The 18,184-nt window shown below is 46.6% G+C and overlaps 1 protein-coding gene across 6 annotated transcripts in view; it reads left to right on the plus strand.

Annotated features, from left to right (window-relative positions):
* LOC144107951 (KH domain-containing RNA-binding protein qki.S-like) overlaps positions 1-18,184 on the plus strand; it is a 241,841-nt gene that overhangs the window by 884 nt on the left and 222,773 nt on the right. The gene's annotated exons all lie outside the window — the stretch shown is intronic.

An 18,184-nucleotide genomic window follows, 5' to 3' on the forward strand; every position in this document is an offset into this window, starting at 1 on the left:
GTCGTTGGGAGGAAATTAAATAATGAACATCGGGCATGGAGATTTCATGTGCTTGTTCCTTGAGGCGACCACCGTGGAGACCTTTCGGCTACAGCTACTTTTTTTATTAATACATATGCACTCCGTGTACATATGCACTCCGTCATGTGACGAGCCGCACTTCTGTTGCAGCTCTCGCTTGCGCGGAGCACGTTAACAGTGATACACTTTCTTTATTTAACTCAGCGCTCAAAATGGGATGCATTCCCTACGAAATAAACTGCAGGCGTTTTATTCACTCAAATGTTATAAACTAGGTGGGCAGCCGTTTTACAAAACAAACCACTTTCGTGACAGGTGATCTTAAAAGCGGTTGTGGTTCGAAAGAACTGATGCGCTGGCGCTAATACAGTGCAAGTGTCCGCGGGCAAAGACCTCTCATGTTCACGTACCGAAAGTATTGCATTACATTTGTAGTGTCATCTGTAAGCGCACTCGGCCCTTGAAGGCTTGCGGCTTTGGTACTTTAGTTTGAGCTTCACAACGGCAGTGATGCAAAGAATAAAATACACCTCTTGATACAGGGCTGCTCCGTTCTCAAGCCGTTTCGCGTACTACCTGGGTGCGTTTTGACTCTGCATGGTGTAGGTCTAAAGGCTTTCATGGCTAATGTGCACCGCATCAATGCGAATGCCTTGCAATTGCTCCTTGATGAGCACAGAGCAAATCACCAAGTTGATGCGGCAGTTATTGGTTACGGATTTCCTGTAGCAGCACTAGCTCGAAAACAGTACACAGGTCCAGTTGCTGGGTTTTGTTCATGCCTCTAAGCGCCTTGAGAGTGTTCCAGTTGGAGTTATTTTAGTATGTTATATCCCGACGGCAACAGCACGCGATATGAAGTTAATACCGACATTTCCAAGTTGAACTATTTTTTTAGTGTACTCCACCTTGTGCTGTATATAGCGAATCAACCGTATTTGGTCTTATACGACCAGGGCTGATCCGAATTTTTAAGCAATTCCTCCACAGAAAGAAGCCATTGTCTTTACATCAGGGGAAAGCGCTAAATTTTTTGCGCTTGTCTGGAGTTGACAGTGCGATCACCGCCATAGTGAGAACATATTCGGTATGGAGGCGGCCGACTCGGGGTTAGAATGTGTTCGCAATGAAAGCAAGCTACAGGCAATGAAGGCGGAAAGCTGGGCTAGTTAGTCTTAAGATTTAGAAGACAGAGTAATAGCGCTAAAGCGAGGGACGAAACGATAAAAGAAGACAACACAAGTGCTAGACTGGTAACTTTAGTTCATTATATTTCAGGCAATCAACAGGGGCTTTTACATTCAGATTAGACCTCCCGGAATGCAAATCATGCCTCGGAAGACAGTGAGCGACTTGAGCTGTGCAACGCCCGTTCTCCTGCTCATCAGCCATGTTGGTGATCTTTTTAAACGCTGAAACAAGGCCAGTTGCCTTCTCTCTAGGCTCTGTGCAACACTTAGGCCCGAGACACACATCACTCTTAACGCCCTCAGTTGGAACATCACACTGCCCAAGGCAAGCAATATTCCCTCGATCAGCGTTGAGCTTTCACGTTGTATTCTTCCAGGTGCACAGCCTCTGCAGACTCATTGTTCAAAGGAATTCAGTCCCACACACGACTTGCCTGTTCCATGTCTTGAACACTGTATCGCCGCCTTCCTGGGTAGCCGTTCTGGTCGCAGCAAGAAGACGCAGCCTGAACTGTAGATGGCAACCGTCCTTGTTTCAATGGTTAAAAAGATCACCTACCTGACTGACGAGGAGGAGAAGGAACTTTGCACATCTCAAGGCGCTGATTCTCTTCAGAGGCATGATTTGCATAACGGCAGGTCCAATCTCAATGTAAAACCACTGTTGATTACCTTAAATATAATGAACTAAAGTTACTATAATCTAGCGCTTCTGTTCTCTTCTATAATTTCGTCCCTGTGTTTAGCGCTACTGCAATGTCCTCTCAAACAGCAGGCAATGCATTGGGCAACGCTTTCAGTTCTTTAGACAAAAGCTTTTGACAGCAGTGCATGCGTGACTCATTCATAGCTCCTGCATAACAAAAAAGATATATTTAGACTGCAATAACCGTCCGCCCTTGCACGTCCACATAGCTAAGAACTGAGATAATACTGCTTTTAGTTCAAACATGAATTTCTGGGCAAAGATTGAAACACTAGGACTACTTCAGGGCCCGTACAGTCGCTCTGCTAATATGGCTGACAGAGATTTGTCGAAGTCCGATATAGGCGAATCCAGATATACATCAGACACGTCTGCTTCGTCATCTGACACTCCTTAATTTGCTGCGAACGTTCCATTTGACGTCAGTATTCACGCTGGCTTACGCGTAGCGTGGCGTCAGCCAGCTTATGAAGATTTCATCAAGGACAAGGAGTAGACTTTCCTCGCAACTTTCAAAAACCACTTCAAAGCTGCCTCTGTGGGCCGCCTGGAAGCGTTCGTGGCTCAAACAGTTCACAAATATTCGTCCTTTTTAGGCCTACAATGCCGACGCATTTGATTCAGATATTGTTACTAAGACCGCCTTTGAAAAGTGGCATTAAGCGCTGACCAAATGTGTGCGCTAGAGGAGCCGGTTTTATGAGCCATGCAATAAAACAGTTCATTTAAAGCATATCAGGAATAGTGCAACAAGTAAGGATGTTGTGACGTACGTCTCCATCACTTCTTACATGTCTCCGCCCCACAAAATAGAGTTCAGCGTCACTGAGTTGTTCCCTATTGAGATTCAACGCATTATCAAAGAGAGTTTTTCATCGTCATTTTTGTCAATCATCATGTGGTTTAGTGTTACAAACGCCGATATTAGCAACACTCCTTTGATACCGCGAGATGACGGAGCGTTAGCGGCGGAAATCTATGCTACGCTGCAACACGCCGCTCTATCAGCATGTCTGGTAGCTACGTGCTGGTTTAGTACAAGCGGCAGCTGTAGGCGGCCGTCGCCATCGCAGTAAGTCACGTCGCAAAGAACATCGCGTCATGTGGTTACCGCGAAATAGCTGACATGCCACTTCCCGCCGCTATACTGTCGCAGCTTTCGCTTTTTTGCGTGTACGTACACAGAACGTGACCAGCGCAACCTCGGCGCCGCTTGCTGCTGGTTGCGTTTAGGTGCCTGGGACCGCGATCATCATTTCTGCGGAGAATGAGCGGCGCACCCGAAACTGTCGCTCTCATACGCTTTATAATACGCATTGGTGGCGGAATGGGAGCATTGTTTTATTTTGTGGTTAAGCAACCGCGTGTATATGTGTGACAAGACTAGTTTTTTGCTTCGGTTTAGAAAATGGGTGAAGATTTCTACTATCCATTGGCAAATTCAAGCTCGATAGTAACATGTGTCGAGCGGTCGGATTCACTATCATATTATAGTCAGCAACGTCCAGGGGACATAAAATGTTGTTGGTAACATCAAGAACGTTGTTTTATTTTTCTTCTGCCTTGAGTTGTGTTTTACCTTTGCTCGAAAGTCTTTAAAGAAGCCCAGGCGGCCATGGCTGTAGGTTTAACGTGTAGGAGCTGATTGTTCTTTTCCACCATTTTGCGTTTTTGTTCCTTAAATCGCAGCCTTATATCATTGCTCCTTGGATATAACGCTTTCGCGATAACAGAATTGTATTGGAACATCATGCAGAGCAAAGGGTATGTTGTCTACTGTGGAATACAAGAATGAGTATATGCGCAAGACGGCACTGTACTGTCTTAACACAGCGGCGCCATGGGAAAGAAATGAAGAAACGCATACACAGCGCTTTTTTTTTTCCGACATCCTGGTCCTTGGCGCTGTGCCTCGACTATGCTGTCGGATGAGGCAAAGCACAGCACCATCAGCATGATTATTTTCGTCCTCGCACACGTTAGCGACAACATTTCAACGAGATCAGAACAACAGTGTTATGATGCTGCCGAAACAAAAAGAGTGCACGAAAACAGCGAAGAAATTCTGTGCCAGTAAATAACGTGGAGCTAACCTGCGGACTGAATATGATCTTTGTCTTGGTTTTGTTCATCTTTACCTTTTTCCAGCTGGATATTTGTGAACAATATTGTAACGTGCTTCCACAGAACCTCGACGGAAAAAGCAGAAGATGAAGGACTGACCCGCGGAAAAAGAGGAAAAAAAAGAGAGAGCTGAAGGACGCTGCTAGGCTTCCTGCTTCCATCCTGCTTCGACCGGTCCCCTCTTTGAATAAACCCCCGTGCGTGCAAAGCACGTAACAGGTTAGTGAGAGGTGCCGGGTATCGACCACGGAGCATTCCATCTACCGAAGGAGCCGTAGACTCGCAGGCTTCCCACCACTGCCATCGGACATGCCTGGAGACGACAATGCTGAGCAACCCGGGCTATCCACAGCGAACAACTGGCCACATTATCGAGAGCCCCGCACATTTTTTGGAAAACCTGAAGAGGACGTTGACGAGTGGCTGAAACACTACGAGCGGGTGAGCAAATACAATCGATGGAACGCTGCTACTAAACTGGCTAACGTTGTGTTTTTCCTTGCCGCCACTGCCCTTGACTGGTTCGACAATCATGAGGATACACTGAGTTCATGGGCTACCTTTACGACCGAGATAAAGAAAAATTTTGGGGATGAATCGGCAAAGAAGAAGCGTGCGGAACAGACATTGCTTCACCGCGCGCAAGTACCCGGAGAAACTTGCACGGCATACATCGAAGCCATCTTAAAGTTATGCAAGCTAGTTAACTCCAGAATGCTTGAAGAAGACAAAGTCGGCCACCTTCTAAAAGGAATTGCGGAAGATGTTTACAATTTCCTGATTAGCAAAGAGAGCCTGAGCACCACCGCTGACGTTATAGAACATTGCAGAACATTTGAAGCTCTTAAGCTGCGTCGAATCACCCCTAAATTCGGAAGATTGGCCAATGTCACCTCTATAGCCAGTGTTGAAGCCAGTCCTCCAAATTCTATGGCTGATATGATTCGAGAGATTGTGCGCGAGGAATGGTCCAGATCCCGAGATACCTTCTGCCACACACAATATCTGCGGCACAGTTCTGCACCGGAGGAAGATGTTGCCGCCCTGTCGACTCCGTGGGCTCCACCCAACGGCACTTTGCCCATGGACGATCGGAACATTGCCCAACGTTATCGGCACCAGCCGACAGAAAGGAGGCCCACCTACCCAGAAGACGTGGTTCGTCAGCAGCGAGATCCTGGCTTCAGCCAACGTCGCGACTTTGTTCGCCAGGACTCTTATGGCGGTCGCTGGCGCTCTCAACCTTTGTGCTACCGGTGTGGCATTGCAGGGCATATCGCTAGATATTGCCGCCGTCGTTTCCCAACTTCTCAAGACTGCCAACCCCCGGCGAATACTTACGGGCAACTGCACACCGCGCAGCAGAGACCCCCAACGTCCGCTTGGGACCCGTACCGTCCGAGCAATTTGCGGAGTTCATCACCCGCATCTGACCGCAGTGTGACGCCGCCACCTCAGCGCCAACGGCGGTCACCTTCTCCTCGACGTCGTGCATCCCCTCCGCCTCCGGGAAACTAGGAGGCGCGGCCGATGGAGGTGAGGCCGCCGGCGAGTCGATGACGTCCAATCTACCTCTGCCCGTGTTTATGTTGAAGAACAAACTGGAAGTGTTTATTGATGGTGTGAAAACAATGGCTCTTGTGGACACTGGTGCTACCGTATCCGTTATGAGTTTGAGGTTTAAGAATCGTTTAGGTAGGAAAGTGATGTTTAGTGGTGACCGTGCAGCGTTATTCCGTGGTGTCGGTGGTGAACCTTTGGTTCCACTTGGTGTGTGTGCTTCGGATGTTGTTATTGGTGGTCTAACGTTTAGAACAGAATTCGCAGTGCTACCACGGTCAACGCATGATGTGATTCTTGGGATTGATTTTCTGCAAGAGTGTGGTGCAACTTTAGACTGTCGTACGGGAGAAGTTGCTTTGAATTCTTCGTTACTTTCAGCTCTTGTGGATAACTCGACACCGGATTTTGGAGCATTTGCGGTGGAAGAAGATACTATTGTACCAGCTTTCTCTGCAGCATTCGTGCGGGTTTCCTCTATTCACAATCAGTGCGAATCTTTTGAAGCTGTGGTAGAGCCTACGACACTCGCCTGCTCTAAGAAGAGTATCGTCGTGCCTCGTTGCGTCGTTCCCGTGGTGAGAGGCCGTACCGAGCTGTGGACAGTGAACCACTCTGAAGAGCCAGCTGTGTTGCCCCGGGGTCTCAAACTCGCCCGTTTCGAGGAAGGTGTGTCAGGTTTCGTCGCGGCGTTAACCAACTCTGTCAGTGAGCAGCACGTGAAAAGAGATATGGAGACCCAAGTTAAGGCTATGATTAATCAGGCTCTTTCCCCAACCGAGCGTCGCACTCTAGTGGAACTCCTTCTGAAACACGTGTTCGTGTTCGACTTTGCCAAAGACGATTCAACACCACCGCCTACCAGTCGTATTCATCACACGATCAACACCGGCTCCGCACCTCCTATACGCCAGAAGCCCTATCGAGTCTCAGCCACTGAACGTAAGTTAATAGATGACCAAGTTCAAGAGATGCTAAAGCGAGGCATAATTCGAGAATCCTCCAGTCCTTGGGCGGCTCCAGTTATCCTTGTTAAGAAAAAAGATGGCACATGGAGGTTCTGTGTTGACTACCGTCGCTTAAATACGGCCACGAAGAAGGACGTCTACCCGCTTCCACGTATAGATGACGCAATTGATTGTCTGCACTCCGCTTCATACTTTTCTTCTATTGATTTGAGATCCGGCTACTGGCAAATCCCCGTGCACGCTGCAGATAGGGAAAAAACGGCATTCATTACACCAGACGGACTTTACGAGTTCAACGTTATGCCTTTCGGATTATGTAATGCACCTGCAACATTCGAGCGGTTCATGGATACAATCCTGCGTGGCCTCAAGTGGCAAATTTGTTTATGTTATCTGGACGACGTTGTAATTTTTGGCAAAACGTTTAGTGAGCACAACCGCCGTCTGGATATTGTGCTTGATTGCATGGAACGAGCTGGCCTTATCCTCAATTCCAAGAAATGTCATTTTGGGAACCGTGAAACAATTGTTCTTGGTCATTTAGTTGATAAAGAAGGTGTTCGACCAGATCCAAAGAAAATTGAAGCTGTCAAAAGTTTTACGGTGCCTCAATCAGTGAAAGAGCTGCAGAGTTTTTTAGGGCTCTGCTCGTACTTTCGACGCTTTATAGCTAGGTTTGCGGACATCGCTTACCCACTCACGTGTTTGCTGCATAAAGATGCACCGTTCAATTGGACCAGCGATTGTGACGCAGCTTTCCGGCATCTGAAATTTCTTTTGACCTCGGGCCCCATCCTACGCCACTTCTGCCCATCTGCACCAATTGAAGTGCACACTGATGCAAGTGGTATCGGTATCGGCGCTGTACTTATACAACGCCATGGTCACGATCAGCACGTGGTAGCATATGCCAGCCGTTCGTTGAGTAAGAGCGAAAGAAATTACACGGTTACTGAGCAAGAATGTCTCGCCGTTGTTTTCGCTGTACAGCGCTTCCGCTCCTATCTGTACGGGAATGCTTTCACCGTCGTGACCGACCACCACTCGCTTTGCTGGTTAGTGAGTCTTCGTGACCCCTGTGGCCGGCTTGCTCGATGGGCTTTGCGCCTACAAGAATTTAATTTCACTGTTGTGCATAAAAGCGGCCGTAAACACTCAGATGCCGATTGTCTTTCCCGTTTGCCGCTTCTAACGACTGAGGACGACGCAGACAACTTTGATGAATACTTGTCGTCACTTTCACAAGCCTTCCCCGATCTTCAAGTTTTTCGAACTGAGCAACGCAAGGACCAAACATTAACCTCTTTGTTTGATGCCGCTCAAGATTCTGTAAAGAATACTTTTTGCATTCGCGACGGTTTGCTTTATAAGAAGAATTTCGCTCCTGGAGGAGCACGCATGCTTCTTGTCGTACCCGAAAGCCTACGCATCACAGTTCTTGAAATGATGCACGACGACGCCACGTCTGGGCACTTGGGAGTGACACGCACACTCCACCGCACACAACAACGATTTTACTGGCCTAACATGCGTTCAACCATCCAGCACTATGTAGCCAGCTGTGTGCAATGCCAGCGCTTTAAGCTGCCGACTTCAAGTCCACCGGGCAAATTGCGGCCAATCACACCTCCAACAGCCCCGTTTGAGCAAGTTGGCATTGACCTCCTTGGACCTTTCCCACGATCCTCTAAAGGAAATCGATGGATTCTTGTGTGCGTAGACCACTTAACCCGTTATTGTGAGACAGCCGCGATACCAGTTGCTACTGCGTCTGAAGTATCTAACTTCTTACTTCGATTCGTCATTCTTCGGCACGGCCCTCCTGCAGTTCTCATTAGCGACCGTGGACGTCAATTTACAGCGGACGTTGTTGAAGAACTTCTCCGCCTCAGCAGCTGCAGTTTTCGCCACTCCACGCCATATCATCCCCAAACGAACGGTGTGGTAGAACGCACTAATCGTACGCTCACCACCATGCTTGCCATGTACGTCGCTGCAGATCATAAGGACTGGGATGGCGTACTCCCGTTCATCACTCATGCGTACAACACCGCGCAACATGAGACAACTGGCTACAGCCCCTTTTACCTGCTCTATGCTCGCTCGCCTCGCTGCGGCCTTGACACCATGCTACCATTTTTCATCCACGATGAACCTTCTCTTGCGACCACACTCTGCAGAGCTGAAGAAGCTCGCCAGCTTGCCCGCGTTCGAATTTTATCTTCGCAAGAGCGTTCCAAGAACCGCTACGACGTCCAACACCAAGAAGTTTCTTATGTTCCTGGTGACATTGTGTGGTTGTGGACCCCTCTACGCAAGCGTAGTCTGTGTCAGAAACTGCTATCCCACTACAGTGGACCATTTGTTGTGTTGGAGTGCATAAGTGACGTTAATTACGTTATAGCACGACTAACTGCTTGTGGTCGACGGTCACGCCAATCTCAGGTGGTGCATGTAGCCCGCCTCAAGCGATTCCATCCCAGACGGTCTGTTTAACTCGCCCGACGGGCATCGTCTGCGAGGAGGGAAATGTAACGTGCTTCCACAGAACCTCGACGGAAGAAGCAGAAGATGAAGGACTGACCCGCGGAAAAAGAGGAAAAAAAAGAGAGAGCTGAAGGACGCTGCTAGGCTTCCTGCTTCCATCCTGCTTCGACCGGTCCCCTCTTTGAATAAACCCCCGTGCGTGCAAAGCACGTAACAATATTATAAGGAACAAAAATTGAGCATTCATGTATTTATTACTAAATGATTATGTGCGACGTGAATAGCTTTTTTTATGTTTTCTAAATGGTTTTCCTATTAGCACATAACGTCAAGGGGTCATATTAAAATTTAGTAGAGAAAAAACCACAAAAAAGTCAGTTTTTGCTGAAATGCTTGTTTCCCCTCATACTGCTCACAACTGTACATCACTGACTTTTAGAAATCGATTGGAGCCAGCCTGTACTTCTCTGCTTTCCATCTTGGCTGCCGAACTTCTTATCCTTCAAACCTTGTTGTACTTCTTTTATTAAGCTTTTGGTTACTAGCTTCCCTTCCGTTTTTATTCTTTGCTTCCAAACTAGACCGCCGAGAGAGACAGCAGAGCGGGCATCGCAGTTTGCCGGTGACACATGTGACGCTTGGTAATTAAAGTCAAGCACTTCAGAGTCTTCGTGTAGGGTGCGACCTCAGGCAGAAAACCGCTCCATGCGAAAACCGGACCCCATAATTTGTCGCCGGCTGCTTCACTACGAGTCTGCCATCTGTCCTGTCCTGGCTTGATGGCAATCGATACTAATCAGAAAGTCGGCAATGAGTAAAGAATAAAGGCAGCCATAAGAGGGAAAGCACTGGTATGTGTTACGCTTTGGTGCTTTGAATGGAAACAATGACCGCCATTGCATCAGAGTGAAAGATAAAGAAGCAGATTGTTATTCAAACTTGAGAGCCAATGTGGCTAGTTTAAACAGATTTCGCAACAGCTGCTGAATACCCGCTTCATTTTTATCGATGATCGCGAATGTGCCACCAGTCTTTTTTTACTTCATATTTAGTGCCGCAAGATTAATGCTGGGTTAGGCGTAATAGTATCCTAGCAGCGACTCGGGTGATCGTTTGTGATTGTCCTCCTGTTACCTTGAATCGCAGTCGCTCTTTATTCTCTAACTGCAGTCTTCCACGACACACTGGCTGGGAGCTTTTGAGATGGCGTGTATCGACGCCGTTGCCATGGCTGTTATTGCGTAACAGCTGCCGACCGTTGTGTGGTGTGCCACTATGTCACCCATGTCCGGCGAAATGGTCCTGCAATGACACGAAGTGTTCTGCGGTAACGTTTTTTTTTGTTTCACAAGTTCCGCTTTTCTATTACTTGGGGCTGCACGCGGAGACTGGATGTCGCCTCTTCCATTCCTCGGTGGTATGGCGGTAGGCAGCGCATAACATATACCAAGGCATTTACAAATGACGCTTGTTGCGTTCCCGATCCCTTACATTTTCATAGCGTTAAGGGGTGGCTGGGTGACGCGTTGTTCGAACCAGGAAGAAAAGCGCTTGTTTTGTTCGTGAGAAGATTGTAACAAGCAACTGGTGTTAGACATCCGTGCCTCACTTGGGGGGTAGTTCTTGGAGCTTAACTACATTCTGTCCCTTTCTTAATTTGGTACGGTCCTGGTAACATAGACGAATATGCGGTGATTTCGCTCACAGTTGTAGACTAGATAAATATCCCCTAATGTAAATCCAAGGCATTACATGAAGCACGTCGTATGATTAGAGCAACCATGATGCACATGACGAAACGCTTCGTGCGTTACTTTCTAACGGTTAGGTGCTACAGCTGTCAAGTCGCCTCATACTTCTTTTATCAATAAAAGCAAGAGGGCACTTTCTACGCACTGAAATCAAGAGCTTCCAGTTGGGGCGTAAAACTACGTTGCTCAGCACCATAGAGACTTTGAAGTGCAGTGGGCCACTCGTCACGGCAGTTAGGATCAACAGACCAACAGCGCCGGTAAGAGGTGACTATATGCCGCTGTTTTCGTCCATATGCCACGGCTTCTACAGGACCCGCACAACTGCAACAATGGCAGGAAAGCTGGCTACAGTTCACACAATGCGTGAGAACACCCGAAAAAAGCGGGAAGGGCGGCGTTGGAATCCCATTGCCACCGAGAATCCTCTGCTTTTCTCTAATGAGTAAAACAGGCTCAATGTTTCTTTGCTCGGTTTTCTCGCCGGAGTAACGCTTGGAATAGGTACCCGCCGGTTTTTCGACCAATTAGCAGGCATTTTTTTTACGTATCTCTTTAGAAATCAGGACTTTTTTTCTAATCGCTTCCAGTCCTTCTCGCGTGACCTTGGCACCGCTTTTGTCAAACGTTACCAGGCCTACTGGCATGACTTCTTGGCATCGTACATTGGTGTTCCAGAAGGACCCTGTCGCGCATAAAATCTCAGCAGAGCTGAAAGTCTTGTATCCCTTTCGGACGCTCAGAGGGCCGATCTTGACCCCCTCCTCCCGTGCTATCTTGAAGGATTTATCAACGACATTGGTCGTGGGACAATTCGTGACAAGCATGGTAGACCATAGCGGGTACGTTATTACAATAAACAACAACAAAGCGATGATCTGGCGCTCTCTCGGCGCTGGTTTGGCTAGGAAGGGCGTTCAAGTGGGCTCATTCAGAAATGCACCAAAAGCTGCGTACGTTCGCGCTGGTGTGGCGTAAGCCACGCGGTTCTTTTTCAATGTTATGCGCTTGGCTACCGCATGAACGACAAACTGATGTTATACGGGTAGCCCAACAACCACAAATTCATCTCCCCAAATCAGCATTGAAGAATACTGCGTAAACGATTTATTTTGTGCTTTTTCACTACTGCATGGGAATGATTTTTATTCTTTTCAACTGCCTGCTACTTCGGCAAATTAGTTGACCTAATGTGAAATATATCGAGCTCTGGTATACTACATGGTTTTCTTTCAAATTGCACTGCAATAACCTATCGTGGCTCTAAATTATATTAAAGCCGATTGATTTGCTTCGCCTTAGGGGGTTTAACGTCCCAAAGCGACTCAGGCTATCAGGGGAGGCCATGGTGAAGGACTCCAGAAATTTCGACCGCCTGGGGTTCATTAACGTAGACTGACACTACATAGAACACGGGCCTCTAGCATTTCGCCTCCATCGAAATGCGACCGCCGCAGCCGGGATCGAACCCGCGTCTTCAGGGTCAGGAGTCGAGCGCCAAAGCGGTGAGACAAAGCGGAGGCTATTAAAGCAGATTCGATGGTTACGATACAGCGCCGTCAGCTATACCAAGTGCTCTATTTTACAGGTTAATATATTTCGCTTTAGGGCATAGAAACTTTCCCAAAGTAGAGCGCTTGCTAGCGGAATATATTTCATTTAATCGTTATTGCTAAACTAGTTCAACTTAACCGCGACCAAACTTTACCCGTAAGTAAGAAACACGTGTTTATATAACCCCATATGTAAGAAACATGTATTCATATGAGCCCATATGTAAGAAACTTTAGAGTTTAACATGACAAACTTTTACGTAATACACCTGTTTAAGATGGCATGAAAAGCATAGCATAAAATTAGCTTCCCTGCCAATTTCAAACTGCTGTATTCTTCAGCGCTCGCTCGAGCACTTTTGGCAGGCCCTGGAAAACTGAACGGCAGCACAGAACAGTCCAGCCGAACGCCGGGAGGGAACCGCTCTCTCTCTCTCTGTTTTGATTTCTTTTCGCTTCTTCTTGTGCACGGCGCGTCCTCACTCATCACAATCGGCGCGGAAAATAATCAGCTCAGCTTTCTTCCCCTTTCCTCGAGCTGGCGTCCGGCTTCCGCGCATATTTTCGCTTCTTGGTTCTATTTTACTCTTTTAATCCTGCATTCAAATTGTCTGCCCTTCCCCCTTCGTTCTTGTTATTTGCTTCACCCCCTTGCCGATTTCTTCGAACAGCCAGAACTCGCCCAGCGCTGCTATTTTCAGACGCCGCGCTGCCTTGTGCCAGACCCGGCGCGCGCGCGCGGCACTGACTTGAGAAGGCGCGAAAACCGAGCGGTCCCTGCTTATACGACATCGGAGATCGATTAACCCTGCCTTTTCTGCTTTTGCGAATGTGGCGTGCATTTTTCCGCAGAAGCCCCAAACGGAAAACAAAAGCTGTCGGCGCCTGCAGTCAGGGTGCGCAGACTGTGCAAAGTTTAGAGAAGGAGGAACTCAGAGTCTTTGCTTATTTTTTTCCTCGGACTGTAGCCCTGCGTTCGAGACTGCAGGCATCGCCGCAGCTTAGCGAAAAACAGAACAGAGGTTTGCTGACATTTAAGTGGGGACCAGCCTTCTACAGAGACTCTGAAAAAGTCTTGTCCGAAGTCGCAATGTCAGTAAACCCTGCTTTTTAAGCGTCTCTGAGTCTACTTTGTAAGTATAGAACTTCTGGTTCATAGTGCCTTCCTCGCAAGAGTATATATATATATATATATATATATATATATATATATATATATATATATATATATATATATATATATATATATATATATATATATATATATATATATATATATATATATATATATATATATATATATATATATATATATATATATATATATGCAAGCTTGAGACGCTTCATTTAGACAGAGATTTATTTTGAGTCGACGTTTCAGACAGGGCCTGTCCTTTCTCAAGACCGAAGCTACAGCGAGCTTCCTCCTCTTTTTAAGGAGTTGGCATTGGCACAGATGTTCGAAACATGAACAAAACAACAAGTAAACGGATATATATATAGCCAGCAGTCACCGAAACCAAGGTGCATTGGGTTTTTTTTTTAATTTATAGTGGGGATTACTGGGAGAATAATACTTCGATTAATCTTTGATTTAAAGAAAACTACTTACAAAGCAGCAGAAAAACAACCATGCCGCCGGTGAGATCCGAACCCATGTCCTCCGAATATCGCGTGCAGTGCTCAACCAACAGAGCTACGGCGACGGCTGTCCAATCTGCTGCTCTCGTGGGTATTTACGTTTATTGCGTGTAAGCGAACCTTGAGAGTGTTCACCAGCGCCACCCTCGTCCATAGCGGCGAATGTAGCATGTCCTGTATTACTGCAAGTGTGGCGCGGAACCTCATCTAACGACGAGGGCGGACACTGTGCGAGAGCCCTCTTATGCTGCGTATGGCATGAAGACTGCCAGAACCGAGACCCTCGTTAAGCTATCAGCAGACAAGGCAAATGAAATGAGGGGCTCGTTTGACAAACATATGAAGGAAGGCAACAGTCACTGAAACCAAGGTGCATAGGGGAATGTTTCTTTTTTTTTATTTTTGTTTTATATTTGTAGTGCCAATCAATTTTTTTAAAAGACAATAACTTATAAAGCAGCAGAAAAACAACCATGCCGCCGGTGGAATCCGAACCCACGACCTCCGAATATCGCGTCCGGTGCTCTACCGGACGCGATATTTGGAGGTCGTGGGCTCTACCGGACGCGATATTCGGAGGTCGTGGGTTCTGATCCCACCGGCGGCATGGTTGCTTTTTTCTGCAGCTTTATAAGTTATTAAAGAAACAATTGATTGGCCCTACAAATATAAAACAAATTAAAAATACAAACATTCACCTATGCACCTTGGTGTCCGTGACTATTGGCTTCCTTCACACACACACACACACACACACACACACACACACACACACACACACACACACACACACACACACACACACATATATATATATATATATATATATATATATATATATATATATATATATATATATATATATATATATATATATATATATAAACTGTCGAACTTCGTTGTAAAGAAGCCGTTTATAACAACATAATGAGTATCTCAAATAATTGACGAATCCTCTTAGAAGTAGAACCTCGATAAACACGCGCTATGACGAAGTTACCGCTATAATGAAGTAATCGCCAGGCCTCTTCAATTTCGCTGTAACGAGGTTCAACTGTATATAAATGCGCGGCATGCTGAAGAAGCTCCCTGATCGGGAAAGTGAACAGATCGCCCGGTGAGCAACATTCTGGTGAAAATAAGCGCATAGTTCCTTTCGAATAATGTGATTCTTTTGGCTGCTTTTGGCAGCATTGTTCAGCTTGATCGCGACAGTTCGTTCCTCACCCTTTTTCGCTAGGAATGACTCGGTGGCTTCGATGATTTCATGGCTTTAGTGATGGTGAGTTGTCAAGGCGTTCGATCGCAAAGACCAAGTTCCCGGGATGGAATTCCAACCGCAGCCGCCGCGTTGGCTCAGTGGTTATGGCACCCAGCTCCTAACCCGAAAGAAGCGGGCTCGATCCCGGCCGCGGTGGTTGAATATCGATGGAGGCGAAATTCCAGAGGCCCATGTACTATGTGATGTCAGTGCACGTTAACGAACCCCAGGTGGTCGAAATTTCCGGAGCCCTTCACTACGGCGTCCCTAATTGCCTGAGTCGCTTTGGGATGGTAAACCTCCTTAAATCAAATCAAATACGAAACGCGACGGCCGAGTTTCCATGGAGGGGAAATGTAAAACAAGATAAGAATCGACATTTTTGCGTTCATTAAATAAATTCCTCGTCATCTAAACTTATTAAGTGCCTTCCACTGCAACGTGCTATATTGCACACAGCGCCGCTTCTGCATGTAATGGTCACTTAGAGATGAAGTTGCTGGGGTAAGCGTATACAAGCACGAAATCAGTGAAAAGATGAAAATGAAGTGACTGCGCATGGCATGGTTTAGCGCCGACTCCAGCAATGACTCGAAGGAAGCCACTCATCCGGACTAAACTTTAGAAATGTCGCCGTCATTCACAACAGGCTGCTTATGCCCTTTCTCGGTTCCGTGAGTTGCGAGTCGGTGGAGTGACGCTAATGCGACGAAAAAGAAGCTCATTATCACAAAGCTCCCGTGCGGAAAGTTCTTCCACTGAGTTGTAATATGGAGGGCGCAATTTCGCGCGCCTGATTAGCCGCTGGGGGCATTGGTTTATCTTTCGCGGACGGGTGACTGGCGCCAAAGTTAAAAAGCAAACCTCACAACGTAATTTTCTGGAATGACATCCCGTTCGCCCAGAGGCGAACGTTCTCTCCGCAGTTATACTGCTCACTGGGGAGAAACGAAGTGGCGGCTTGGGCGCAATGCCATAAGTAAAAAAGATAACTACGACGACGAAAATAAGAAATAATTGCACACCTTTGTTCCGGGAGGGGATATTGGATTTACGCGCCAGGCAGACAAATTCCGAAGAAGAAAAAACAAGCGATATAACTGCCGTTTCACTCTTGTTTTATTTTTATTTTTTTTGCGCCAACTAGGCAGAATATAGCCGCAAGGAGTGCCGTTCCTTTTAAGAGCGTATCAAGGAGAAAACTACAAAAAATTATTTTTGTTTACTGCTTGGTGTTGAGAACGGGGTAAAATGATGGTCTGACTGAAAGAAGACTGCTTATAATACAACGAAATTCATGTTGCTCAACCATGCTTTCGGAGTGATTGTTGACTGCATGGAAATAAAATATGCGCTTCCAAATTCCATCGATGTGCACTTGTTCGGGAACACTGAAGACATGGGGAGGAGCGGAGTACTGTTAGAGCCAGAATTATATAAAGCGTGCAAGGAGCTCAGAAAGGTACGCGCTTTTAAAGCAGTGCTGGAGCAAATACACAGGGAACGGGCAAAAAATCGGGCATTCTATACCATCTTCAGCGTCCCTTACAAAAATTTTTTTAGAAAGTCTATAGACTCTCCATAGACTTCTGTCTATAATGTCCGTACACTCTCTGTGGACGAACCATACAGAAAAGTCAATACCTATAAGCAATCTATACATTTATGGCCATACACCTTTGGTAGACTTTTGTCTATAGACAGCTGATAGCCTATGAACAGACAAAAAAAAATATCTATAGGAAAGCAACCGAGTCTATAAGGAGTCTACAGACCATTTTTGCAAGATGTGTCCGAAACCAAGGCAGGACGACAGTATATGCCATCCGTCATCAACTTCTCAGCGTTTCCGAAAGTATACGCGCCTATCACGCTATATCCTGCTCGCCCCACGAGCGTTCCCGCATAAGACAGCATGTACTTCAGCTATTTTTTTTTCACGAACTGCGGGCATCAGCGAATATCTTCTTCGATTCAGCTTTGTTCGTAATTCAAAGCGATTCATCAAACTAGCTGTCCTCTGCAACTTTGAAGAAAAAAAAGTTAACAAGAAGGGATAGAAGCCTGGCACGCCAGGTCAGCGGTTCAGGTTGTGTGGAAACGTGCCTTCGTCATTACTTTCTCCGATTTTGTAAATTGGGTCTTTTTCTCTCCGAGCTTTTCTGTTTTTCCTTTCTGGAAAGACGCCTGTTGCAGTGTCGGCCAGCACGCGCAGTCCGCACTGTTGCGTGTGCGTGACAGCTTATCTTTCGGGCCCATCCGTGCCTCATTCACGCACGATCGACGAGGTGTGTGCATTTGTGTGTCTCTTTGGTTATGCGTAGAGGATTCTCCTGGCGCCGCATAGCTACGCTCTAGATATAGCAATGTATGCGCGCCAGATATCTACCTACCAAGCCTAGCTGGCTGTTGCATATATTCCCGTCACAGTGTTTTTATTCTATCGGTTACTTGTAGTACAAGCAAAGAATAAAGGACTGTAGAAAATCATAATGAGCGAAAATCTCTAGAAGCAGGCATTTGTCCAAATGGAAAGAAAAGAGCTTTAATAAATATCAAAGGCGTTCACGCGAACGTAAAATTCTTTCGAGAACCAGTTACTTGAGAAGCACAGTACCTTACACTCAAACGGTTCAGCCGAATTTCTTCAGACGCCTCTTAACGCAGACTGTATAATTCTCGCAAGAGATGTGCTATGACTCGGACGGCGATAGTGGGAAGTCACTGATTGTTTATTTAGCCCCAATCATTCCTTGAGAGCTACCCATTCTATTACTGTCATCGCGATACTAATTGTTGTCACCGCATTTCATGTGGCCCAACCTCCAAAATGTGGGCGTGCTTGTTTTTTTTTTTTTCTCGTGAAACTTGCGCAAAGATATCGAGAGCCCGAAATGAACGTTGTAAAAATCCTTTCTGCGC

Source organism: Amblyomma americanum, chromosome 10 (assembly GCF_052857255.1).
Source record: "Amblyomma americanum isolate KBUSLIRL-KWMA chromosome 10, ASM5285725v1, whole genome shotgun sequence".
In the NCBI taxonomy this organism is placed as follows: Eukaryota; Metazoa; Arthropoda; class Arachnida; order Ixodida; family Ixodidae; genus Amblyomma; species Amblyomma americanum.